Genomic DNA, 27315 nt, shown 5'->3' with positions numbered 1-27315 from the left:
GCATTTGCAGAAAGTCCTTCCTGAGTGGATTTTGCAGGTTTCACTGAATATGTGGCATCCTGTAAGAAAAGACAATATTAATGGTGAGTCCAAGATAAAATTAGGTTTCACATACTCGTGTATTAAGCTATCATTAAATGTAATTGATCTCAAATACTCCAGAACATAAAATTTATTCCCTTGGAGCTGTGCCTTGGTCCTGTTATGATGTTACAACAAGACTACCATATACTGAGAAGCATATAGCAACAGAAACATTATTCACAGTTCTAGAGGATGAAAAAAATCTGGCCCAGGGGCTGGCAGATTTAGTGAGGGCCTGCCTTCTGGTGCAGAGACTCCAACTCCTCACAGCATTGTGGAAGGGTCTGGATAGAAGTCTATGGGTCTCTTTCATGAATGGCATTAATTCCACTTCATTAAAAGTGGAGTCCTCATGACTGCATCATTTCCCCAGAGGTCAAGCTTTTAATACTATCACATTATGGTTAAGATTTCAATGTACACATATTTAGGAACACATTCAGACTGTAGCAAGAGCTATTGTGCATTCCTGTGAGTATAGCCATCTATATATGCTTGAAACTTGCTGTAGGGAAAGGATTTGTTCTTCAAGGACCAAATAAGCTTTCCCTCTCCTTTCAACTGGATCCCCTCTTTGGATAAATACCAACAAGCCATGATAATTGTGCCAGCACTGGAAAAATAATTCAGCATTGGTGCCTCAGCTAGCACCCCTGACTAGTACTATTCTCACTCTTGCATGCAAAACTCATATGTAATATAAAGTGCTTGACACCTCTGTTCCATGCCTAATCTCATAGGAGGAAGGGCTATCTATTTCACAAAACAGGCTTCAAGTGTCTAATAAGAGACTCTTACTCTTAGATAGTGTGTTGGCTAGCCCCTATTCCCTGGAGAAAAGAACATTGTTCTTTCAAGGGTGTTAGATCAGTGAAAGAAAATGCCTTCTGAGACCTGATTTGTCAATTGTAGATTTCTCTAGGCAGGACATGCTGTCACATATCTGTAATTCTAGCACAAAGAAAGCTAAGGATCATGAGTATGGGGCCAGCCTGGGCTACATAGAAAGTTCCAGGCCAGCTTGAGCTACCTAGCAATGTGAAAGAGAAGGTCAGTGGAAGAGGGAAGAGAGGAGTTCTAACTCATAAAAAAAAATCATTTGACATCAAACTGTATTTTTATTGTATTTATGTATGTGAGTATATGTGTCTATTGGGGGAGGCATACACAGGTGTGTATGTGTGGAGTAGATCAATACCAGGTGTCTTCCTTACTTGATCTACACTTTATTTGAGACAGAGTCTCTCACAGAACTCAAATCTCTCTTCTTCAGCCAGACTGGCCTGTGAACCCCAGGGATTCCTTAGTCTCTGCCTCCCCAGTTCAAGGGGCACACACATGCACCACTACACCTAGCTTTTTTATATTAATCTTGAGGTTGAACTCATGATCTCATGCTCACATGGCAAGCACTTTCTTGACTAAGCGAGAGCCTCAGCTCCCAAAACTGTGTGTTGAAAAGAAGTAGGCTATATGAGAAAACGTTTCAATACACACGCTTCTTTTTGTGGGGGAATGTGTTTTATTGTGATAAACTATATATGACATAAAAAAAAATACAGTTCAGTGAACTTGGAAAAAGTTTAAAATTCTTGGAAACTGTCACCACTTCGAAGTTCTTCTCAAACTTTCTCATCTGCCTTAGATGAAACATTGTATCCACTATATTCTTCGTGCCCGTGCACGCGCGGGCGCGCACACACACACACACATGCACCAGCATCTGCCAAATGCTTGTCTACCAGCATACTATGAATTTGACTACTCTAACATAAATGAAAGTATGCAATATATCCATTTCAGACCTACTTTATTTAACATTACATTTTCCAAGTTTATTCATCCTGTAATGCCAGAAGTTCCTTCTTTTGACTTCTGGCTAATCCTCTTTGTGTGGGAATGCTAAGTTTCAGTGGACCATTAGACTATTTTCATTTTTGACCACTGTGAGCATGCCTTGAACATGGTTGTATAAATGTCTATTCAATTCCCAGCTTCTATTTTAGGGCTAGGAAATCTGAGTTAGAATTTCAGGATCATATGGAAATCATATGTCCTACTGAAGAACCGTTGTACCAGCTCTGCAGTGCCTGTACCAGGTGCAAAGTGACATTTTCCTGATATCTTCACGTCCATTTCTTTGTGGATTGACAGTTTGCACCCTTTCAAGTGCTTCCTGGCCTTTCATGTTTCTTCCTTTGGGGAAATGTCTTTCTATTCAAGTTCTTTGCCTGTTTTTAAATAGGACTTTCATAGACTTTTCCTCTTCATTGTTGTTCAAATATAGGAGTTCTTTATATATTGTGGCTATTATTAGTCCTTTGTTTGACAAGAGATTTGGAAATGCTTCTTCCCATACCATTCTATTTAAAAAAAAAAAAAAAAAAAAAGATTTCTTAACTGATTTAGAATACACTTTGGTATAGAATCCCGCAATCTGTTATTAGGTCAGACATGTGGAATAAAAATCCCAACTGCCCCAGTGGAAGAGCTGCTGGAAAGGTTAGCTTCCAGGGCGGTAGACACTTGACAAAACCTTTAACTGAACAAAATGCTTTAAGGAAAGTCTATGGCAGTTGTAATTTTAGAAATTTCATGCAAATCAAAGTTATGATGAATATTTTATATTTTAATTTAGAGTAGCTATTTTATAGATACTATTAATTACAAGTCAGCTTTTCATCTGAATACCTGGCATAACGCTTCAACGTCTCACAAGACCTCAGGATACATCTTTCCAGTGAGAGTTTCATACCCCACAAGACACTGGCTTTTCTTGCTCTCAATTTATACCATAATCACAGAAACATAAAACAAACAAACAAATAAAAACAATACCCCATTGCTTTATTTTTTTAAAAGTCACTATTTTACAAAAGCTCTTAAACATTTCCACCAGAATTTTCAAAGTGGCATTGTTGTAGTAGCAAAATGTTTAAAATAACTAACGAAGACAGATTATAATAGGGGAAAGCCTACAGCTACTGCTCTGCTAGAGGACATAGTATTATATTTTTAAGCTGACTCTCAATGACTTGGGGTTTTTTTTCCTTTCTTTTATTGGATATTTTCTTTATTTCTTTATTTATATTTGCTTCTATGAGGGTGCTCCCCCACCCATCCACCCACTCTAGTTCCATCCATTTGCCTAAGAATTTTATGAAGTCAATGTTTTTAATAGCTGAGTAGTACTCCATTGTGCAAATATACCACGTATTCTGTATCCATTCCTCTACTGAAGGACATCTGGGTTCTTCCCAGCTTCTGGCTATTATATATAAGGCTGCTATGAACATAACATGTGTCCTTGTTATATGTTGGAGCATCTTTTACGTATGGACCCAGGAATAGCACGGTCCTCAGGTAGTACTCTGTCCAGTTTTCTGAGGAAACACCAGACTGATTTCCAGAGTAGTTGTACCAGCTTGCAATCCCACCAACAATGGAGGAGTGTTGCTCTTTTGCCACAGCCTTGCCAGCATCTGCTGTCACCTGAGTTTTTGATCTTAGCCATTCTGACTGGTGTGAGGTGGAATCTCAGGGTTGTTTTGATTTGTATTTACCTGATGATTAAGGATGTTGAACAATTTTTAGGTGCTTCTTGGCCACTTGATATTCCTCAGTTGAAAATTCTTTGTTTAGTTCTGTACATCATTTTTAAATTTTTTAGAAATTTCTCTTTTTTTCATTTTGAATTAGATATTTTCTTCATTTACATTTCAAATGCTATCCCCAACACCCCCTATACCCTCCCCACACCCCGCCCTGCTCCCCAAACCACCCACTCCTGCTTCCTGGCCCTGGCATTCCCCTGATCTTCACAATACCAAGGGCCTCTCCTCCCATTGATGGCCAACTAGGCCATCCTCTGCTACATATGAAACTAGAGACACAGCTCTTGGGGATACTGGTTAGTTCATATTGTTGTACCTCCTATAGGGTTGCAGGCCCCTTTAGCTCCTTGGGTACTTTCTCTAGCTCCTTCATTAGGGGCCCTGTATTCCATCCAATAGATGACTATGAGCATCCACTTCTGTGTTTGCTAGGGGTTGGCATAGCCTCACAAGAGACAGCTATATCTGGGTCCTTTCAGCAAAATCTTGCTAGTGTATGCAATAGTGTCTGGGTTTGGTGGTGGTTTGTGGGATGGATCCCTGGGTGGGGCAGTCTCTGGATGGTCTTTCCTTCCGTCTCAGCTCCAAACTTTGTCTCTGTAACTCCTTCCATGGGTATTTTGTTCCCCATTCTAAGAAGGAACGAAGTATCCACACTTTGGTCTTCCTTCTTCTTGAGTTTCATGTGTTTTGCAAACTGTATCTTGGATATTCTGTTTGGGGGCTAATATCTGCTTATCGGTGAGTACATTTCATGTGTGTTCTTTTGTGATTGGGCTACCTCTCTCAGGATTATATCCTTGAGATACATCCATTTGCCTAAGAATTTCATGAATTCATTATTTTTAATTGCTGAGTAGTACTCCATTGTGTAAATGTACCACATTTTTAATAGGGTTATCTGGAGCCTAACTTCTTGAGTTCTTTGTATATATTGAATATTAGCCCTCTATCAGATGTAGGCTTGGTAAAGATCTTTTCCCAATATGCTGGTTGCCATTTTGTCCTATTTACAGTGCCCTCTGCCTTACAGAAGCTTTGCAATTTTGTGAGGTCCCATTTGTCTATTGTTAATCTTAGAGCATAAGCTCTAAGATTCTGTTCAAAAATTTTCCCGTGTCCATGTGTTTTTCACCACTTTCTCTTCTGTTAGTTTCAGTGTATCTGATTTTATGAGGAGGTCCTTGATCCACTTGGACTTGAGTTAAGGAGATAAGAATGGATCAATTTGCATTCTTCTACATGCTGACCACCAGTTGAACCAGCACCATTTGTTGAAAATGCTGTCTTTTTTTTCACTGGATGGTTTTAGGTCCTTTGTCTAAGATCAAGTGACCATAGGTGTGTGGGTTCATTTCTGGGCCTTCAATTCTATTCCATTGATCTACCTGCCTGTGTCTGTACCAATACCATGCCATTTTTTATCACGATTGCTCTGTAATACAGTTTGATATCAGGAATGGTGATTCCCCAGAAGTTCTTTTATTGCTGGGAATAGTTTTGCTATCCTGGGTTTTTTGTTATTACAAATGAATTTGCAAATTGCTCTTTCTAATATGAAGAGTTGGAATTTTGATGGGGATTGCATTGTATCTGTAGATTGCTTTTGACAAATGATCATTTTTACTATATTAACCCTGCCAATCCATGAGCATGGGAGATCTTTCCATTTTCTGAGCTCTTCTTCAATTTCTTTCTTCAGAGACTTGAAGTTCTTGTTATACAGATCTTTCACTTGCTTGGTTAGAGTCAGACCACGGTATTTTATATTATTTGTGACTATTGTAAAGGGTATCATTTCCCTAATTTCTTTCTCAGCCTGTTTATCCTTTGAGTAGAGGAAGGCTACTGATGTGTTTGAGCTAATTTTATATCCAGACACTTTGCTGAAGTTGTTTATAAACTTTAGGAGTTCTCTGGTGGAATCTTTGGGTTACTTAAGTATACTGTCATCTCATTTGCAAATAGTGATATTTTGACTTCTTCCTTTTCTTTTTTTTTTTTTGTTTTTTTTTATTTTTAATATTTTTATTACATATTTTCCTCAATTACATTTCCAATGCTATCCCAAAAGTCCCCCATAGCGCCCCCCACTTCCCTACCCACCCATTCCCATTCTTTTGGCCCTGGCATTCCCCTATATTGGGGCATGTAAAGTTTGCAAGTCCAATGGGCCTCTATTTCTATCCCTTTGACCTTCTTTTTGAGCATCTGGCTAGGACTTCAAGTACTATATTGAATAGGTAGGGAGAGAGTGGGCAACCTTGTCTACGCCCTGATTTTAGTGGGATTGCTTCAATTTCTCTCCATTTTGCTTGATGTTGGCTACTGGCTTGCTGTATATTGCTTTTTACTATGTTTAGGTAGGGGCCTTGAATTCCTGATATTTCCAAGTCATTTACCATGAAGGGGTGTTGAATTGTGTCAAATGCTTTTTCATCATCTAATGAGATGATCATGTGATTATTTTTTCTTTGAGTTTGTTTATATAGTGGATTACATTGATGAATTTCCATATGTTGAACCATCCCTGCATCCCTGGGAGGAAGACTAATTGATCATGGTGAATAATCATTTTAATGTGTTCTTGAATTCAGTTTGCAAGAATTTTACTGAGAATTTTTGCATCGATATTAATAAGGGAAATTGGTCTGAAGTTTTCTTTTTTTGTTGAGTCTTTGTGTGGTTTAAGCATATTTGTATAAGCGTATAGGTATAAGTGTGATTGTGGTTACATAGAAGGAATTGGGTAGTATTCCTTCCATTTCTATTTTGTGGAATAGTTTGAAGAGTATTGGTATGAGGTCTTCTTGAAGAAGGTCTTTTAGAATTCTGCACGAAATCCATCTGGTCCTGGGCTTTTTTTTTTTTTTTTTTTTTTTTTTTTTTGGGTTGGGAGACTTTTAATGACTGCTTCTATTTCTTTTGGGTTTATAGGACTGTTTAGATGGTTTATCTGATCATGATTTAACTTTGGTATTTGGTGTCTGTCTAGAAAATTGTCCATTTCATCCAGATTTTCCAGTTTTGGTGAGTATGGGCTTTTGTAGTAGGATCTAATGATTGTTTGAATTTCCTTGGTTTCTGTTGTTAGGTCTCTCTTTTCATTTTCCATTTTTCTCTTTTCATTTTCCACTTTATTACTTTGGATACTGTCTCTCTGTCCTCTAGTTAGTCTGGCTAAGGGTTTACCTATCTTGTTGATTGTCTCAAAGAACTAGCTCCTGGTTTTGTTGATTCTTTGTATAGATCTTTTTGTTTCTATTTGGTTGATTTCAGCCCTGAGTTTGATTATTTCCTGCTAGCTACTCCTCTTGGGTCTATTTGCTTATTTTTGTTCTTGAGCTTCCAGGTGTGCTGTCAAGCTGCTCATGTATGACCTCTCCCATTTCTTTTTGGGGGCACTCAGAGCTTTGAGTTTTTCTCTTAGCAATGCTTTCATTGTGTCCCATAAGTTTTGGTATGTGGTGCCTTCATTTTCACTAAATTCTAAAACGTCTTCAATTTCATTCTTTATTTCTTCCTTGACCAAGTTATTATGGAGTAGGGCATTGTTCAGCTTCCATGTGTATGTGGGCTTTCTGTTGTTTCTGTTGTTATTGAAGACCAACCTTAGTCCGTGGTGATCTGATAGGATGCATGGGATTATTTCAATCTTCTTCTATCTGTTGAGGCCTGTTTTGTGACCAATTATATGGTCAGTTTTGGAGAAGGCACCATTAGGTGCTGAGAAGAAGGTATATTCTTTTGTTTTAGGATGAAATGTTCTATAGATATCTGCTAAATCATTTGGTTTATAACTTCTGTTAGTTTCACTGTATCTCTGTTTAGTTTCTGTTTCCATCTGTCCATTGATGGGAGTGGGATGTTAAAGTCTCCCACTATTATTGTGTGAGGTGCACTGTATGCTTTGAGCTTTAGTAAAGTTTCTTTTATGAATGTGGGTACCCTTGCATTTGGAGCACAGGTGTTCAGAACTGAGTAGTTTTTCCTTTGACCAGTATGAATTGTCCTTCCTTATCTTTTTTGATAACCTTTGGTTGAAAGTCAATTTTATTCAATATTAGAATGACTACTTCAGCTTGTTTCTTGGGACCATTTGCTTGGAGAGTATTTTTTCCAGCCTTTTACTCTGAGCTAGTGTCTGTCTTTGTCACTGTGGTGCATTTCCTGTATGCAGCAAAATGCTGGTTCCTGTTTAAGTATATAGTCTGTTAGACTATGTCATTTTATTGGGGAATTGATGTTAAGAAATATTAAGGAAAAGTGATTGTTACTTCCTGTTATTTTTGGTGTTAGAGGTGGAATTGTGTTTGTGTGGCCGTCTTCTTTTGGGTTTGTCAAAAGATGTTTACCTTTTTGCTTTTTCTAGGGTGTGGTTTCCCACCTTGTGTTGGAGTTTTAGATCTATTATCTTTAGTAGGGCTGGATTTGTAGAAAGATATTGTGTAATTTTTTTTTGTCATGGAATATCTTGGTTTCTTCATCTATGGTAATTGAGAGTTTTGCTGGGTATAGTAACCTGGGCTGGCATTTGTGTTCTCCTAGGGTCTGTATGACATCTGCCCAGGATCTTCTGGCTTTCATAGTCTCTGGTGAGAAGTCTGGTATAGTTCTGGTAGGTCTGCCTTTATATGTTACTTGACATTTTCCCCTTACTGCTTTAATTATTCTTTCTTTGTTTTGACAATTTAGTGTTTTGACTACTATGTGAAGGGAGGAATTTCTTTTCTGGTTCAGTCTATTTGGAGCTCTGTAGGCTTCTTGTATGTTCAAGGGCATCTCTTTCCTTAGGTTAGGGAAGTTTTCTTCTATAATTTTGTTGAAGATATTTACTGACACTTTAAGTTGGTAATCTCTCTCTTCAATACCTATTATCCTTAGGTTTTGTTTTCTCATTGTGTCCTGGATTTCCTGGATGTTTTGGGTTAGGAGATTTTTGCATTTTGTATTTTCTTTGATGGTTGTGTCAATGTTTTCTATGGTATCTTCTGTGCCTAAGATTCTATCTCTTGTATTCTGTTGGTTATGCTTGCATCTATGACTCTTGATCTCTTTCCTAGGTTTTCTATCTCCAGGGTTGTCTCCCTTTGTGATTTCTTTATTGTTTCTATTTCCGGTTTGTTTGTTTGTTTGTTTGTTTAATCCTGGATGGTTTTGTTCAACTCCTTCACCTGTTTGGTTGTGTTTTCCTGTCATTCTTTAAGGGATTTTTGTGTTTCCTGTTTAAGGACTTTTACCTGTTTACCTGTTTTCTCCTGTATTTCTTTACGGGAGTTATTTATATCCTTCTTAAAGTCCTCTATCATCATCATGAGATGTGATTTTATATCCGAATCTTGTTTTTCCAGTGTGATGGGATATCCAGGACTTACTGTAGTGGGAGAACTAGTTTCTGATGATGCCAAATAGCCCTGGTTTCTGTTGATTATGTTCTTGTCCTTGCCTCTCGACATCTGGTTATCTCTAGTCCTATCTGCCCTTGTTGTCTCTGACTTGAACCTATCCCTCCTGTGATCCTAGTTGTGTCAGAACTCCTCAGAATCCAGCTGTCTCTGTGATCCTCTGAGTCTGAGATCTGGGTGTGTCAGAGCTCCTAGGAGTCAAGCTGCCTCTGGGATCCTGAAATCCTGGTGTGATCAAGCTCCCGAGATCCTGTTATATCAGAGTTCCTGGAAGTCAAGCTTTCTCTGGATGTTGTATGGGTGGGTGGGGAGCCAGAGTCCTGATTTGCAGTCAGGGCACAGGTGTAAGCTGGAAGGAACCCATTCCTCTGGCTGAGCAGGGGTTTGTGTTTCCCTAGTTCCTGTGGTGTGTTGGGAAAGATGTTGTGGTCTCAACTGTGATCTTGAGTATGTCAGAGGTTCAGTGCTCTTGGGTGTGTCTGACTCAAGCTTCCTCTGTGATTCTGTGATCCTATGATCCTGTGATCTTAGGCCCCAGAGGGATGCTAATGGGTTGTAGCGCTAAAGAATGACCATTGGGGGAAGAGCTTGAAAGGGAGTAGAGGACTCTGCACTGCTCTCTGTTCTCCTTTGCTTCCAAGCTAATACCTTTCCACATACTTCCATCATGAAGATGCACATCCTTACCAACCAACCATAAACTGGAGCCTCCAAAACCATGAGCCCAAATAAATCTGTTTCCTTTTATATACAACTTAGCCCAGGCATTCTGTTTAGTAATATAAAACTAACAGGAATTCTACCAATCAAGAAGTGTAGCTATCCCTGAATAGAGAAGGGCAAGAAAAGAATGAAATCAAGAACATGAGAAGAGGATAAACTCTGCACCTCATCCTTCATGGTATAAACTAGGCAACAAGAACACACTCAGTAAAGAATACCTTATTTTACAGTGAGGCATTTAAAATAGACAAAACCAAGGTAGTATGTAGTTTCTGAGTCCAGAGACAGCTGTTTTAGGAAAGTGTTTCCATTATCTGCAAGCTTTCAGGCCACAGATGTCTCTACATGCTATTTTGCTTCCCATAAAATGGTGGGGAAAATATAAGGCAGAGGTGACATGATGAATTTAAAGATTTTAGCACATCTTCATGTCAAGGGAAAATGGCCTCTATTCAAACACACCTCCCATCGCCTTCATGCTTCTTTAAATAAGCACTCTTATCCTGCCATCTTCCTTCGCTGTTGTCAATGTGTTTCAGCCCCTCATAGAAACAGGGAATAGATGTGTTCTAGTTTCTTCAGATGGCTCTGCTGTCCATATCCTACAAAGATCATGTTTTTGAGACTAGATACTCACCAAGGATTATCCGAAGGAATACTATTCATCTATTTTCTGGAAATCATAAATTTTCCTGCTGGTTCAACTCCCACCATCTGACTGCTGCTGCTCGTCTCAATGGCCTCGTTCTGACTGTTGTTATGTTTACTTGACAGAGCTGAACCTCGCCGTTCTGTATTGACTTGCATTGAGGGATGCTGATCGAAGCAGCTGAGCAAACTTTGCTCTTGAATTTATTACTGAGTGGAATCTGGGATGCTTTCTGCTGAATCAAAAAGTGTTTTGGTTGTTTGTTTGCTTTTTTTATTTTTCTGACGATCCAAGAGAGACATTTTTCTCAACTCAGCAAGATGGAAACTTTAAACAACTGGATTGTCTTTGCAAGGAGACCATTGATCACATTTCCCTACTTCCTCTAGTTTTTAGAAAATGCACACTTTAGTCTGTACCCATCTCCAGTACATCTATAAGATAATTTGGTACATGTTCCTGAGAGTCTAGTATATTGACTCCTGAAATGGTATCTTCTCCATGTTATCTCTTCACTCCAATGTTTTTGATAATTTATTTCCCAAGTAACTTTAAAAACTGACTCAAATCTTTTATGAAAGAAAGTAGGGAGAAAGAGGACCATGAGGATAGAGCAAAAATAAGCATAACATAGAAAGAACTAAGTCAACAAAACTATGCCTGGTCTCTTTTTTATCACCCAAAGCATCTTATGCTCAGCTTCATAAGTAGCACGTGATTGGCCAATATTTGTGACAATAATGATAAAGAAAATGAGCATCTCAGCCTGAAACCATTGTATGTCTGCTCATTCATGGCCTTATGGTTGAGCAGCAAATGAGAAAGGCCCAATGTGCCACTGAAAAGCAAAAGCGAATACTTTGATGCTCTGATTAATAATAAACAGTTTCCAAAAGGAAATGGCCACTATTCGATCACACTCAAATGTCATCTGCCTTCTTTGATAAAGTCCCAGATGGTAATCAAATGTCTCCCTGTGTACGGTCACTCACTCACGATTTGTCTCATGCGAATATATCTTTAAATACAAACACAAAGACAGATTAGGGAGAAAGATCTGGAATCAGGGGAACCTATAGCTATGCATATAATTTAGTATTCATAAGCATATTAACTATTATGTTTGATATGTTCAATAAATATTTTGACTCATTTTATAAGTTCATGCATGTACACAATGTATTTTGATCACATACACTCCATCTCCTTCCAGCTCTCTCTCAACCCCTCACCCCAGCTATGTCCCCTCCTGTCCCTTTTTCATAGCTCACTTGATCCAACTATCTACTGAGTGCAGGGCTAGCCACAGGAGAAGTATGAGCATATTACCAGGGTCCTCCTCCCTGAAGGACACTCTTCACCTATTAAAATATTTTAAGTTCTATGTTAGCTTTCTGTTACTGTAACAAATACCTAAGATCATCAAATTATAGGAGAAAATCTTTCCATATTGGAGGTTCTGCTGTGAACCTGAGCATGTGTAGCTGAGCCCATTGCTTTAAGTCTATGAGGAGTCTACAGCAGGGGTACATAGCAGTATAAAATTACTCCAGAGCAAAATAAAAAAAAATGAAGAGAACACAATTCCTCTCAAGGCCATATCCCCATGACCTAAAGACCTTAGACTATGGCCTTTCTAAAGGTCCCACCACCACCCAACAGCAGGGCTAGGAAATAAATGTTCAACACACAGAGCTTAGGGGATGTTTCTGATCCCAGCCTTAGCCAGTTGGCAAGTCTTTTGCACTAATTTATTCCTATTTATTTATTTATTTATTTATTCATTCATTAATTCATTCACTTTACATCCTGGTGTACCACTACCATTCCCCTTCAGTTCTTCTCTGAAAAAGTGGAGGTCTCCTTGGTATCCCCCACCCTGGCACCTCAAGTCTCTGCAGGGCTAGGTGTATTCTCTCCTCTTCCACTGAGAACAGACCAGGCAGCTCAGCCAGAGGAACAGATTCCAAAAATAGGCAACAGCTTTAGGGACAGCCCCCACTTCAGTTGCTTGGGGACCCACAAGAAAACAGAACTGCACATCAGCTACCTGTGTGGGGTGTTGGGCTAGGTCCATCCCCTGTATGATCTTTGGTTAGTGGTTCAATCTCTGGGAGCCGCTAAGGGTTGAGGTTAGTTGACTCTGTTGGTCTTTCTCTGGAGTTCCTATCCCATTGATTCATATTTTGATAAACTTTGTGTTGAAACTGTTTTCATAGACTAAAATATACAACTGTCAAACACATTGCATTGAGTAGAAGAAGACAGACTCAGAGCATGCTTTTGGTTCTTGGAAGAGCATAACTATCAGGATAGAAAACAAGTTAGCTGGGATGAAGGAATGCAAAAAAATGGTATAGGAAAACTGATAGGGGAGAACAAAATTCATCTAAACCTTGGTTGGCTGGGCAGTTACCTTTGCCAAAGTGCAGAACTCTAAACAAGTGTAGATCTTACTTTCTGGAAATAATGTGCATGTTATAAAACAGTAGGGAAAAGGCAAGATTCACTCAGGGCTTGTTGGAAATATGGAGACTTTCCATCTTCCCTTAGCTAGTAAGTGAACCCACCACTAAGACAGGGCAGTGGGAGGAAGCTTGGGCACACACTGCTGCAGCTTGTGGTGCCCAAAATAGATGTTACCAACCAACGACAACACCATTTTGCTCTAAGTCAGGCAGAGCCACATGAAGGACCTTCAGCAGCATGCTCTTGGCAGCTACTACTGCATAAGAACTGGCATGAGATAAAACCTATTTTATCCGTGAGAACCAGTTCAACTCAAACACGAACTTTGTTTATTATATTGCCCTAGGCTAAGAGTAGACAGTGTTGACAGTTGCTTCACTTTCCACTGCTCTTATTTTTATTCGCCCCAGTGAAAGATATACGCATTTAAAGTAGGGGAATTGTAAATACCAGCACACGCTGCTGTTTTTGCAAACTTCTTCCACCAGCACTTTGCGGAGAATATGTTTTGAACCACACAAGTAGACAAAGAAGAAGTCTCAGGATGTAACTATGGTTGACACATGGAAACTGCAGTCGAATAACAGAACAGTAAACTGGGGACCAGAAGACCTGGTTTGAGACTCTCTAGAACTTGGAATCACTGAGTATGGGGATAATGGTGGACAGGAAAGATTAAAGGCATATCTCACCAGAGATCTCATTTCCTGTGGACTCTGTTCTGGGCACAGGCTTCTAAGCTAAAGATCCACCAGGGTCTGTGGATCAAAATTCACTTGGAAAAGTAGATGTTAAAAAAGCTCCCAGACAAATACATAGACATGACCCATAATGAGAGGAAGCACAGGGTGTTTTAAGAGCATAAAGAAGAGCAAATATCTAAGATGAGCTCAAGGGATTCCCAGTGAATCCCTTTGAAAGAAGTGGAGCCTTTTTCAGAAGGCCAGAGAAAGTGAGGCATTGGCCGGGTGCAATAGACAAGCTGATGCCCAGCCCTTGGAATGGGGAGGACTTCAGTTGAAGCAGGGGCCTTGGCAGGGCCAGGTCACACAGCCCAACTAACCGACTATCCACACTGAGATTTTAAATACATTCTAGGAATACTGCAAAGGGATAAAGTCAAGTGAAATCATCACAGCCATGCTGAAGCAGTGGAGAGAAAGGAGACAAAGAGACTCCAAGGTACTCTCTAAAATTAAACAAAATTCAGAGGGTCACATCCTGAGATTCATGCCATTCTAAGCCTTCTCAGCCTGTCCCTTCTCCTGGAACAAAAGCTCCTACAGATCACCAGCCACATCTTATGAACCCTTTTATGCCCAGTATTTGGAGCACAGTAGGTACTCAGGATATATTCAATGAATTGAAATGAATGCAGACTATCTAAGCATGCAAATACAGAGAATCCCAAAAGCAATTTCATACATGTATTCTATGTCCTGTCCAAAATTGCTTGATCTCTAAAGCTGGGAGGCAGCAGTTCTGAGATGTGTAAAGTTACAGATGTGTCTGCCTTAAGAGACAATAACCTTTACAGATGTCATGAATGTATGCTGATTGGACATAACGCTAAGAATCCTCTGTCATGTATCCAGCAGTGTGCAGCACAACAAAAGACAACATAGAGATAAAATTACAGGTTACTGGGGAAATTTTCTGGAATTCTTTCAAAAACCAAGGCAAGCACAGTAACTACAGGAGAACAGCCAACTAGTAACATTTCCCCTCAGTGCATCAGGAAGTGGAATGACAGCCCAAAGCAGGGACTAAATTGAACAACATGTTTGAAACTGGAAACTCTATGTGTGGCAGGTGGCAGAGTCTTATGGGGAATCCAAAGAGCTCTCAAGCTGAGGAGCCCTGACATAGAATACAGCAGCAGAGAGGAATTACAACAAGGTAACTGCTACAGAATGAATTCTTCCTCACCTCAGAAAATACACAATTTGAGGTTGTAACCCTGCATATTTCAGAAGGAGACCTTATTTGAAGACAGGATCTTCACAAAGACACCAAAGTTAAAATGGGATCATTGAAATGGACTTGAATATGATATGACTCACGGCCTTTCAACAAGGGAAAGTTAGACACAAAGATCTACATGAGAGGAAGGTGTCATATGAACACACAAAGAAGCTCAAGACAAGGACCTGGAGCAGAGTCTCTCTCACAGTTCTTGAGAGGAGACCAGTCTACAGACTGGTTTTATCTTGAACCTGATTACAAGCTTTGTACTTGTGGAACTTCAGCAAAACCACTCAGTTTGTTATACTCTGTTTGGACAGGCCAGCAAGCAAGCATAAGTGACCTGAACAGCAGTAACAACAACAACAACAACAAAATTTCATTTGCCAGAAGAATAAAAAATTAAAGGAAAGGAATAATTGAGTTTGGATGAAAAAAGAAAAGCAGGTGTCCTTGGGCTCATATTTATATAAAGTAGTTTATTTTGGTAAAAATCTATTCATCAAAAACTTCCCAAAGTTGAGCATATGGACATTGGCTAGTAATAAACAATAGTTTACTTAGTACACTGGCCATAACACTACTCATTTGACATAAAACATCTTACTTTAGTCATACAAAATAAGTTCAAATACTTTACTGATATGGATTTGAATGTCAGAGATTGCAGAGACTGATCAGTGGTCAAGAGCAGTTGTGGAAGAATCATGAGGACCAGAGTTCAGATGCCAGCACCTACATAGAAATCCAGGTATCAAGTGCACACCCATAAGCCCAGCTCTGAGTGAAGCAGAAACCAGAGAATCACCAGGGCTTGCTGGCTTCTAGGCTAGCAGGGAAAAAAAAAAAAAAAAAAAAACAGAAAAAAGAAAACATAAGCCCCAGGGAGAGACACTGACTCAAAGGAGTATATATGAATACAAGAGGCCATTGGACACCATCTTCTCTCCTCTTTGCATGCATATATGGGTGCAATCCACTCACTCATAGAGACATATACACAAATAGATACATAGACAGATAGATAGATAAGATAGATAGATAGATAGATAGATAGATAGATAGATAGATAGATAGATAGATAGATAGATAGATAGATAGGGCTGGAGAGATGGCTCAAAAGTTAAGAGCACTGGATACTCTTCCAGAAGACTTGGAGTCAATTCCCAGCACCTACATGGCAGCTCACAACTCTTCATAACAGTTTCAGGGTATCAGACATCCCATAGAAAAACATGCAGACAAAACTCCAATGCACATAAAATAAAACTATATTATAAATAAATAAATACATCTTTGTTAAAATATGAGTCTCAGAGATGCTTGGTTACTTGCCTAATATCAGAGGTTGATAAGAAATGGAGCCAGAATAAAAACTCCATCATCTCCTCTCCCACCCCACCTCCAGTTTCTGAAAAGCTGAGTGCAGAGCACACAGAAAATCTCTCTTAAGCATCAGAGGTTCATGTAAATTGAGAAGGATGGAAATTAGAATCTCTTCCTTGAGCTAGGGGACAGAATATTACAAGAGCAAAAGGTGTTGTCTTCTGTTTCTTCTGCTTCTGCCCCTCTTCCTTCTCTTTCTCCTCCTCATCCAACTCTCTCTCCTCTTCTTCTTTATATTCCCCACGTCTTTTGCCTGCCAATCACAGAGCCGGAACTAATCTCCATGTAACTATGTTACTGTGCTCTGCAGAGTCAGCTGAATTATATGAAAGAAATTCCCCATTTACATGTGAAGGTTTGCAAGGAGAACACAGAAAATGGTGGCCAATGGGACAGAATACAAAGTGAAAGTAACTGAGCTGGAGCAAGCTGTCACAGCCTACCAACGATCAGATAGTTGGCAAGTCAGGTACCAACGGAAGATCAGGCTTGAATTTTAACCAACATAACTTCATCATGGGTCTAACTATCCACTTATATTTCAAAGGATAAATGAGGTGACTTCTGTTTCAGCTCTAACATCAAAAATTCTTAGAAATACTCACACCTCCTCCTTGCAAAAATAAAAGATGAATAATTCAAGGACATTTCCTAGAGACTGCACTGAGAACTGCCATCTTAGAATAGTAAGTGACAAGGGCATCCGGAAAGTCAGAGCTGAGACCTGCTTACCTGAGCAGAGGTTGAAGGAACCTAAACTAGTAAGGACACTAAAACAGTCACTCACATGAATTGCCAGAAGGGATGGAGGAACTTGAGAGGAGAAAGAAAATGCTGGGGACTAGCCAGGGTTCAGACAATACCAAAAAATGGAAGAGGCAGAGGAAGTGTGTGTGTGTGTGTGTGTGTGTGTGTGTGTGTGTGTGCAAAATGATAACTTCTGGGCATGGCATGACTGTTGTACTCCTGAGCACAAAGCAACTGTAATTGCCTGCACAAGATCTCCACAAGATTAATCTTATCAATACCCAATGTAGGGGAAAGAGCTCCTGGGTCCCCAGAATATCCTATGGATATAGATGTAGCTAATGCTTGGTGAGGGAGGAAGATTTTCTTCAGTGGTACAGCTACCAGCTAAGTGCCCATGCATCTGTAAATAACCTCTCACCCAAGATCCTGTCAACAGTCCTAATGAAACTCATTGCATCTCAAGAGAGGTTGAACATGACTGAAATACATTAGGCACATGTCTGAAAATATTATAACGAACTCACTATCATATAGAATTAATATATGTTAATATAAATGTTTAAAAGAAGCTCCTGGGAGTTTCTAAAGGAAGAAGCTCCATTGCCTAGCTTTATCCCCAAGCATTTCACCAGGTTCTCACAGTGAACATGGTTCCTCTGGCTGTGCCATTGTGGTAAGAAGAGTAGCTGTGTGAAACACAAGCAATCCTCTGCCACAAGCCACAGGACGAAGACCAGCCCAGAGCCTCAATCCCACCTCTCCCCAGAAAATATCTCCAATTGCACCCTCCTATGCTCATCCCCTGTTACCCAGAAGAAAAATAAAAAAGCCTGAGAATACCCATTGAGTCCACAGCCTATGGACACTCTACTACACATATATGTTATTACACATCTACACATATAACTTACTACACATAAACCTTACTACACATATACCTTACTACACATATAGTTTACTCATCTATTTTCATAATCTTTCCTAATAGTCTCCATCTAGTTTTTGTTGGTAGTAATGCTGCAATTTTAAAGGTGTGTGTGTGTGTGTATGTGTGGTGTGTGTGTGTGTGTGTGTGTGTGTATGAGAGAGAGAGAGAGAGAGAGAGAGAGAGAGAGAGAGAGAGAGAGAGAGAGAGGTGAGCATTTGCCTGATGAGGCTAGAAGGAGGTACCTGTTCCCTCTGGAACTAGAGTTACAGGTGGTTTCAAGCCACCCAGTATGGATGCTGTGATCCCAACTCTGGTCCTCCTGAAGAACAGCAAACATTCTTAACTGCTGGGTCATGTCTCCAGTCCTCCAGCCCCCACTTTCTGAAATTTTTAAGGGAATGAAAAGATGTCTGTGACTACAGAAACTATGTGTCATCATGAAGGAGTGAGCTGCCCCGCGGTCATTATTTTTTTCATAAAATACATCTACCCCCAAGTCCCCCATCTAGATCTCAAGCTGCTGTGTGTCATCCACTCTCACAATGTGGTTCAATGAGTAATTGGTTCATCTCCCTCCTCAATTTTCCTCTGGCGTTATTATTAGTAAGGAATGTTTTGGCTTCAAAAGATAGAGCCCTACTGTGATGATTAATTTTGGTTGTCAACTCGATTGGATTGATTGATTGATCGAATGTTAGTAAGGACCAACTCTGTGTGCAATGGCATTTCCAGAGACACAGACTTCAGGAATAGATTAACTCTCTGATAGATTCATAGTAGGGCATAATATGGTGGAATTATTGGGAAATGATTAAAAATAGGAGAGGCATACTTAGAAAAATTCACTGGAAGTGTTCTCAGATGCTATACCTTACCACAGTTGCTTCCTGTTGTGAATTTCTACTTCCTGTGCACCAAGACTAGTGAAAAATAATCTCCACCACATATTCCAACCACTAAATGGCTGCCCAAAATGAATTCCTAGTGAAGCCAACTCTCTAGGAGGTCTCACCAGAAATAAAGCAAGCTAACAAACAAAGTCGGCAAGAAAAAAGTAATAATAAAAAGTTAAAACTAGAAGACATATTCATTCCAGCAGAGGACATAAAATATAACAAAGAAACACAAAGATAAAAAGTCTAGGACCCACCATGGTTCACAACCAACTCCCCAGCTCCCCTTCACCCAAGATAGGCAAAGTATCTTATTTTTTTAAAAATGCAGATTTCTGCTTTTAGAAAGAATCAATGACTATATAACAGACTCAAATAAAACTATGCAAACTAAGGATATCTACTCAAGACCTCAACAGGCCAGTCTCTGAAATAAACAAAACAGTTGGTACACTGAAGAAAAAGTTCAAAATATGGAAGAAAGATTCAGCAAGAAAATTGGAACACTGAAAAATAACCAAACTGAAATTCTAGAAATCACAAAAACAACTGATCAAATAAAATAATTTAAAAACACATACACACACATCAGGAAGTGTCACCAGAATGAGGTTCATGCAGAACAAAATCGAGAAAGCGACACACTCAGACATATATAAAGGAAAACAATACTGAATGTGACCAATACAACCAAAAGACCAAACTTGAGAATCCACAGAGTAGAAGAAAATTGAGATAAAGTCAAAGGAAAAAAATAAACTCTTTAGTAAGGTTATAGAATAAAGATTCCCAAATCTAAAGCAAGAAATCAACATCAAAACACAAGAGACTTTAGACCTTTCCACAGACATAAATGGAAAAGATTCTGTCTCCAACACATCACTCTCATGTTTTCTACATGAACCAATCACTGTGGTTAGAAAAATAAAAATATGCTCTGATTGGCTGGATCAATTCACTTTGCCCAGCCCTTGAGCCAAGAGTAACATTCTTCCATATCTCGGTGGAAACGAAATGTGACAGGGAATGTTCCTTGAGAAGAACTAACCTGAGGCTATCAAAATAAGGAGAAATATACTATGCCAACTACCACCAGCAAAGACCAGTACAGCTGGTCCCCTTAAGAGTAGAAACCTCTTTTTTATTGTCCTATATCTCCATCTCTTGACCTGCAGTGCTTAACATGTGGCTTAACAGCCTAGCCACTTTCTGAAAAAGGTATCAGTAACTAACTCTATCACTGTATGAACACAACCCTAGGTGGTTTAGGACACCGCTCAACATGGCTTCTTCTTTAGCTGAGAGACACTAACACAACAACACAGCATAGTATTTTACCGTCAGTTATAATTAGAAACAGGAGACTCTAATAATAATAATAGTAGTAGTAATAATAAACATGATTTGTCATCATTACCAAGCATACAAATGTGCCTTTCTATGACTGGCAATGTAGTAGGAGTGTTTCTACCAGCAACAGCACAAACACATGGGCTGCTTTGGGCTATGGTATTCCAATGGTTACAATATTACTGGGTGATGGGAATTTTTAGCTTCATTATAATTGCATGGGACTTCTGTGTATGGGGCCTGCTGTTGGATAACAGGTTGATAACAGCAAGAATATAGAAAGAATTTCAGTTTAATAAGTTACTCATTTAAACAAATTACAACAATTAGAGCCATCATTAGAATCACTCACTGACACCTTGTACCCCAATCAATGCATGATGTCAGATGACAGGCATAAGGTACTAGTCAAAAACACATGCCCATGGTTCCCTGGATGTTAATGATGCTACTGTATGGCATATGGACCTCTGGGACATATCTTAAGCTTCTACTTCTTTATTTTCTTTTTAAATGATACAGCTCTCAGCTCCAAACATAGCCATTGGTAAAACATTGCCATCTTTTTAATTAGATATCCCAGGAGATCAGACCCGGGATGCTGCAGGAAGACAAAGCTAACAGGAAGGAAATGGAAATGTCACCCTCATTAACACAGCCACTCACAGGAAGAAGGGCCAACTCAGGGTCCTGGTGAGTGTCAGACACCGGGCTACTGGTTGGAAGCTGAAAGGAGTATCAGCGAGAACTGACGATGGAGCCTAAGAGTCAGGCTCTGGTACTTCCTGAACCAAGAAATAAGGGAGAAAGGGCATCATGGGGCAGACTCCAGCTCTGCCTCACTCTATGGTCCCCTGGGGGATTCTAAGGACATTTGCAAGGTGATTATGAAATGTGCATATTGTGGCTATTGCTTATTTATTTCCCATTTATATTAATGTGCCCTTATTATATGCAACTTCTAACCATGATAGACAGGAGTCTTCCAACCAAGCAAGAGGTCAGATGAAGGTGCTTTCTCAAGCGTGCTTCTCTTCTCTTTCCAAGCCCTGCCAGTTCTCTTTACTCTATCCTTTCTACTTGTCTGTCTCTGTCTCTGTCTCTGCTTCTGCCTCTACCTCTGCCTCTACATATGCATACACACACACACACACACACACTGCAGAAAAGTCTAAATAAATACCCTTGGTGGATCCTCTTATTGCTCCATCACAAAACAATGGACTGGACTGGGCTGGCCAGAATGCTGACCAGATGTCCACACCGAGGAAGCCTTGACTCACAGCAGGAAGTACAGCAGACTTTGCAGAAGTTCTGAGTTTAAGTAACATGCTGGGAACTCAGGCACAGCAGTCCTCCTAGCCTTTCATTTCATTACCTGTTAAAAATAAAAGCAAGATTATACAGAGTCTATTAGTGATGAAGTCTCTGTCTTGGCATTAATTTTAAAAATAAGAAATAATAACCCTTTGACAGCATGACTAAAAAAAAAATGTGCAAACCCAAGTCAGACCAAATCCCAGTATGGAGAGGAGAGTGAGACATGCAATCCCACCCTGCCTGAGGGCTATTAGCAGTCATTAATGTTGGAATAGTGAGGGACAGTTTTCTCAAAGAATGAAGCACCTGGTAAGTTGACCAATCCCTAGTGGAGGACCATGCATGGCAGAATCTTTAGGCATCACAAATTGGTATTAAAGGGAAATAACAGACACAAAGTTGAGTAGATGGGGAGGGGGTATGGATCTGGGTGAAGTTAGGTAAATACAACTAAAACAGATTGCACAAAATTCTCAGAGTGAATAAAATTTTTAATAATTAAACAAAAACATATATAGAAGGAAAAAAGAAACAAAAGTTCCTGTCAACAGGGGCAAATCACTAGTATCCTTGAGTTCTCACGTTGCAGCTCTCAAGTAAAAGACAGAAAACATTGGGGACTAGGAGACTGGAAATTTTGGGGATGCCAGGCTTGGGAATGGCAGGACCCAAAGTCGACCTGGAAAAGCACAGGAGCAAGACAGCATCCTGAGATTCGCAGCAGTTACGTGGCTGGAGAGGAGTTCTGGCATGTCTTGGTGGTAGCTGCCTCTGCTCCATTTGGCCCTCTTCTTCCCAACCAATTCATGTCTAAGTGTTTCCCACAGCAGGACCTACCACCGGGATCCACTATGACCAGAACCATAACAGAGGCCTCGTCTCTGACAAGGAAAGATAACTACTTGTCTCAAACTAGGCCATAGATGGCTAGATCATCATAAAGTTTTCATGATACTATGTCTAACAAGGAAAACAAAACAAAACAAAACAAAACAAAAGCATGCCTCAAAGGAAACTGTAAGGGCCTTTTGAGTGAAAGCAGATGCTAGGAATAAAAAGAGAATTAATGAAAGAGTGAAGACAGATGTCATTATAGCTTCTACCACAAGCCTAAAATCCCAACAGGCCAGGACCACATATACATCCACAGACAATGCCAAGGTCACCAGAGACCACATGTGCACCCACAGACAATGCCACGGCAATGCCACGTTGACTCAGCCCTAAAGCAATTGTTCTCACTCCAGCTGGCTCTCCACTTTCCTCACCAAGACCACCAAGAACGTGAATAGAATCTCACCACGCAATGAGCTCTAACAAGTACACATTGCACACAATACTGTGGTTTGAAATCTTTTACCAAATTGCAGTAAGAGAGTGATTGCTGTTGACCTAGGACACCCTTTGGAGAATTTACAAATGGGGTACTGGGTGTAAGGTCAAGAAGTAAATCTGGTTCCTCACTGGAAGCATCTGCTGTTTCACACCCAAGCTAGACAGTTGGCTTGACATCCCCAGACAGCTGTGCTCCATATTCCCAGCCCCACCAATATATCTTCACCTTCCTCCAAAGCTGACAGCCTCTGTGTCTGAATGAAGTCACATCCTTGAGACTGAGCCAAAGCCTGAATCCTTGTTTGATAAGAGAGAACAGGCTCTTCCCACCTCCCCTTCTCTGCATATTCTCCCTATCTCACCCCACCCTCATCTCTGATGTTGCCCATAGCCCCTGCAGGTTAAGCAGAGGGGAGATTAGAAATTATCTAAATCACAACAATTCCCTGGCAGCTTTGTATGATTGCAGGCTCTGGTGAACTAAACGGTCCAGCTGGGTAATTGAAGGAAACATTATTTATTGAAATTCGCATGCTTACAGTTATACTTAGCCCCCAGATATCAGCAAAGCTGACCTGAAAGGGAATAAAAAGGCCCTTGTAGCATTCGGAGTAATCACTCTGTTCAGGCCCTCGGGGGCTTAACTCTCTGGTGTCAAGAGAGAGCTTTGATTTTCCACTCTCCTGGTGCCACTCTCCTGGTGCCAGCTGCCAGCTGAGCTGCCGGGACTCAAGCAAGATATGAAAGTGGGACCCACCCGTGTGACATTTCCCCCTCATAAAAGGCTTTGCCCGAAAGGTGTCAGAAACATAGCCTTGTTGTTCAGACTTCATTTCAGGTTCAGAAAGAGCGTGGCTTTGATCAGCTGGGGAGTCTGTGCTGAGTGACAGCTACAAAAAGTCACAGATGACTTTCTAGATGGAGCACCTAAGACAGAAGCATGCCAATCTGGGCAAGGTCACCCTGTCCCTGTATATCTCCACCGAAAGAGCTAGAAATGCTATTGTGCTAAGATAAAGTGTGTGTGTGTGTGTGTGTGTGTGTGTGTGTGTGTGTGTGTGTGTGTGAGAGAGAGAGAGAGAGAGAGAGAGAGAGAGCCTTTTAGCAGCACACTAATGCTTTTGCCCAGCTATATGTTCAAAACATCCCAGGTCATCAGAACCCATATCCTGCCAGCTGTCAGAATCCTTTCCCTAGACTCTGTTATCTTAACCGGGATTCTGGTCGATTTCAGTCCATCCGTAACGAGCATGAGGTTCCTTGGCTTAGGGTTTGGGAAATCACACACTTGAGTTCATGGGGAAAATATGCCATGTGACAGTTGATGAGGGCTCTGGCAGGCGTGCTAGCATCCTTTCTGCAGGTATTTACTGCCTGCATTCAGCTGCCAGAAAGGCTTCTGGTAATGAGATCTCTTTCTACTAAATGGGCCTGACCCTGTCACCTCTGGGATGACATACGACAGGCAGAAACCAGGTTGAATGAAACTTGTTAAAGCGTTATTGGTCCCCTGGCTAGCAATGTGTATATAGGTAATGAGACCCCATAGCTCAAGTCATAAGAAATAATTTTTTGACAAAGGTTTCTGTTGGATCTGCACCCCCAGATCTGAAGAGCTTTTCCTTGGGACTTGCCTTATTAAAATATCACTTACTGTAGTATTTTTTAATCTTTTTTTATCATTTGAGAGTCTCATATATGCATTCAATGTTTCCATCAAATTCTTCCCCCATTCCCTCCTTTCCAATCCCCCTACCGATCCCAGCACTTTCCCTTCAAACCTCATGTGCTTTTTCCCCACTGAGTCTACAAAGTGGTGCCTGTATGTGCACTGTGCAGGACTATGCTGCAGACGTATAGGGAGATAGGCACACCCTGCATGCTTGAAGAAAACTGATTCATTCCCCCAGTTACCATCAACAGAAGAACAACTAGTGGCTAGGAAATGTGATGGGGGTGGTGGTGGTTAGTTTTGTCTTTTTGTTTTGTTTTGTTTTGTGTTCAACATTCTTAGCCATCAGAAAAATGCAGATTAAAACTACTTTTAGACTTCATATTACCCCAGTCAAAACAGCTAAAATAGAAGAAGAAAACAAACAAACAAAAAATGCTGGCGTGGATGCCTGCAAAAGGGAACCCTTTATTTATTGCTGGTGACAGTGCAAACTCGGTGCTGATACCTTAGAAATCACTGTGGGAGTTTCTCAAGAAACTAAAAATAGACCTATCATACATAGTATTTCTTTTAAATTCATTGAGATATATGAAAGTTCCCAAATAATAAGATTTAGAAATGTCTTAATGGACCCAGGATTTTTATTTGTTAGCTTGGTTTTCTGAGGGTTGCTTTGGTGGCATTTGTTGTTATTGTTGTTGTTGTTGTTGTAACCAACACTGACCTCAAAGGCTGACTTTCCACTCTGAATCCTCCTGCCTCCATCTCAGAAGTGATGGGGTTATTGACATGCACCGCCATGTTGGCTTGGACTGGGGATCTTGGTGTTGAGACTATTTCCTGGAGCCATAACAAGACAATTGGTAAATGACACCAACCCTGTGGACTGCGGGTGACAAATTGTGACGTCAAGAGGAATGTACACTAGAGCTCAAAACTCTTCCGTGTGAGGAGTTGCAAAAAGCAAACAGGCACTGAGTTTGGGCTTTCAAGCTCAAACCGTTCTTTCCTAGGCCAGCCGGGTGGCTCAGACCCCTTGGGTTGAGGAGTCTCCAGCATGAGGAGCTCTTCGACTTTGCTGTTTGAAAATCCACCGTGTGTTGTTTAAGTCCTCTGTGCTGGGAGTGAAGCTTATGGTTTCATTTTCCAACTCAGAAGGATTTGTTAGGTACAATGGACTACATGAATCATATTTAAGGGAGTTAGGAGGACAGACTGAGTTCAAGGATTTTAGCACATCAGCTGCTGAAATAAAGATGGATATAACCAATTACAGTCACTTTCCAAAGCAGTCTTCCGGGGCCTCTCAGCCAGAACACCTTGTCAGCAACTAGTGGTGATGCAGGTGTCTAAAATCACCTGTGATAAGGGAACAGTTGTTTGAAAAAGTAGATTCACTGACCCTCCCTCCAAAGGGAGAGTTTGTTCTGCTTTAAACCGGTAAAATCTACAGTGTAAACTTAGATTTATAAATTACAAGGTACAAAGAAATTTCCTGGATTTACAAGATGGCTCACGGGGTAAAGTGTTTGTTGGACAAGCCCTAGAATCCAAGTTCAGATCCCCAGAGCTGACAAAAAAAAAAAAAAAAAGAAAGAAAAAGGGAAACCATGTTTGTAAGAGGAGTGAGTCAGCATGTTCCGCCTAGCAGGCCGCAATGGCCCACGCATGCGTAGTAGGCACTACCACATTCGCTAACCCTGGACTGGACTGTGTCTGGTACCCAGAGACAAACAAAGACAAGAGTGTGTTACTGAGGCAGCCAATCAGCTGGCGCCAGCTTCAAGGGATAAGCAGTTAGAGTGGGCGGAGGGTATAAAGCACTTTCCACTCTAACAGTAAATCTGCTTCTGCTTGTCATCAGGCTCCTGGAATCTGTGTCGTTGATTCTGCACTGTCTTACCCCCTACTCTCAAGGACCATCTTGGGGGGCCGAGGGCTAGGGAAATACATGGTGACATATTCCTGTAACCCCAAACCTGGGGTCCAAATGTGTGAGGACAAGCAGAGCCCAGGGTCACAAACAGCCAGACAGTTCTAGACAAGTCATTGAGAGGCTGTGTCTCAAAAATTAAAGCCAGGCATAGAGGTGCACATCTTTGATCCAAACACTGAAAAGACAGAGGCAGATAGACCTCTGTGTTTGAGGCCACCTTGGTCTACAAAACAAGTTCCAGGTCAACCAGGGCTACACAGAAAACTGTTGTCTCAAACAATTTATATATTTATATGGTTTGTGTGTGTGTGTGTGTATATATATATATATATATATATATATATATATATTCATCCGATACTTGAATTAAATTTGAATATATATGTATATATATTCAAAAACAATCAAGGAAACATACTAAATATAAACCTATGGCATCTACATGCACCTATACATGTGTACACATGTGCTCACATCCATTCTAACAATCACATATACCACACACAAAACAACATATACAAAAATTTACTATTGTATATCTATACAGAGAAAATTCTTTACTGAATTTAAATGTGTCAGTATCTAAAAACATATTCTTTAAGATAATCTTGGAAGAATTCAGTGACAAAAATAACCTTTATTTTTGGTGTATATATATACATACATATATATACAAAATACATTCTTTCATAGGATCACCCTCCATGTAAGGACAAAGACTAGATTTTTCATGGGCTGTGTTGCCTGGCTTGATGGCCACAAGAACTTCTACTAAGTGTTAATCTGTCTGAAGTGCTTGGAGTATTGATCCTTCTGTGGATCCAATGAGCTTG

The 27315-nt window shown here is 40.3% G+C and overlaps 1 long non-coding RNA gene across 1 annotated transcript; it reads right to left on the bottom strand.

Moving 5' to 3' along the window:
- Nucleotides 1–25316, bottom strand: LOC147001486 (uncharacterized). The gene is made up of 3 exons (XR_015044895.1): nucleotides 25271–25316; nucleotides 21400–21594; nucleotides 1–59 (listed from the first exon to the last, which is right to left on the bottom strand). It is a non-coding gene; the product is annotated as an uncharacterized LOC147001486 (long non-coding RNA).
- Nucleotides 25317–27315: the final 1999 nt, after the last annotated feature.

The sequence above is a fragment of the Mus caroli genome, unplaced genomic scaffold, assembly GCF_978045245.1.
Source record: "Mus caroli unplaced genomic scaffold, Mus_caroli_1 scaffold_13, whole genome shotgun sequence".
In the NCBI taxonomy this organism is placed as follows: domain Eukaryota; kingdom Metazoa; phylum Chordata; class Mammalia; order Rodentia; family Muridae; genus Mus; species Mus caroli.
The sequence above is the reverse complement of the archived record's forward strand: the minus strand, read 5'-3'. Positions and strand labels throughout refer to the sequence as shown.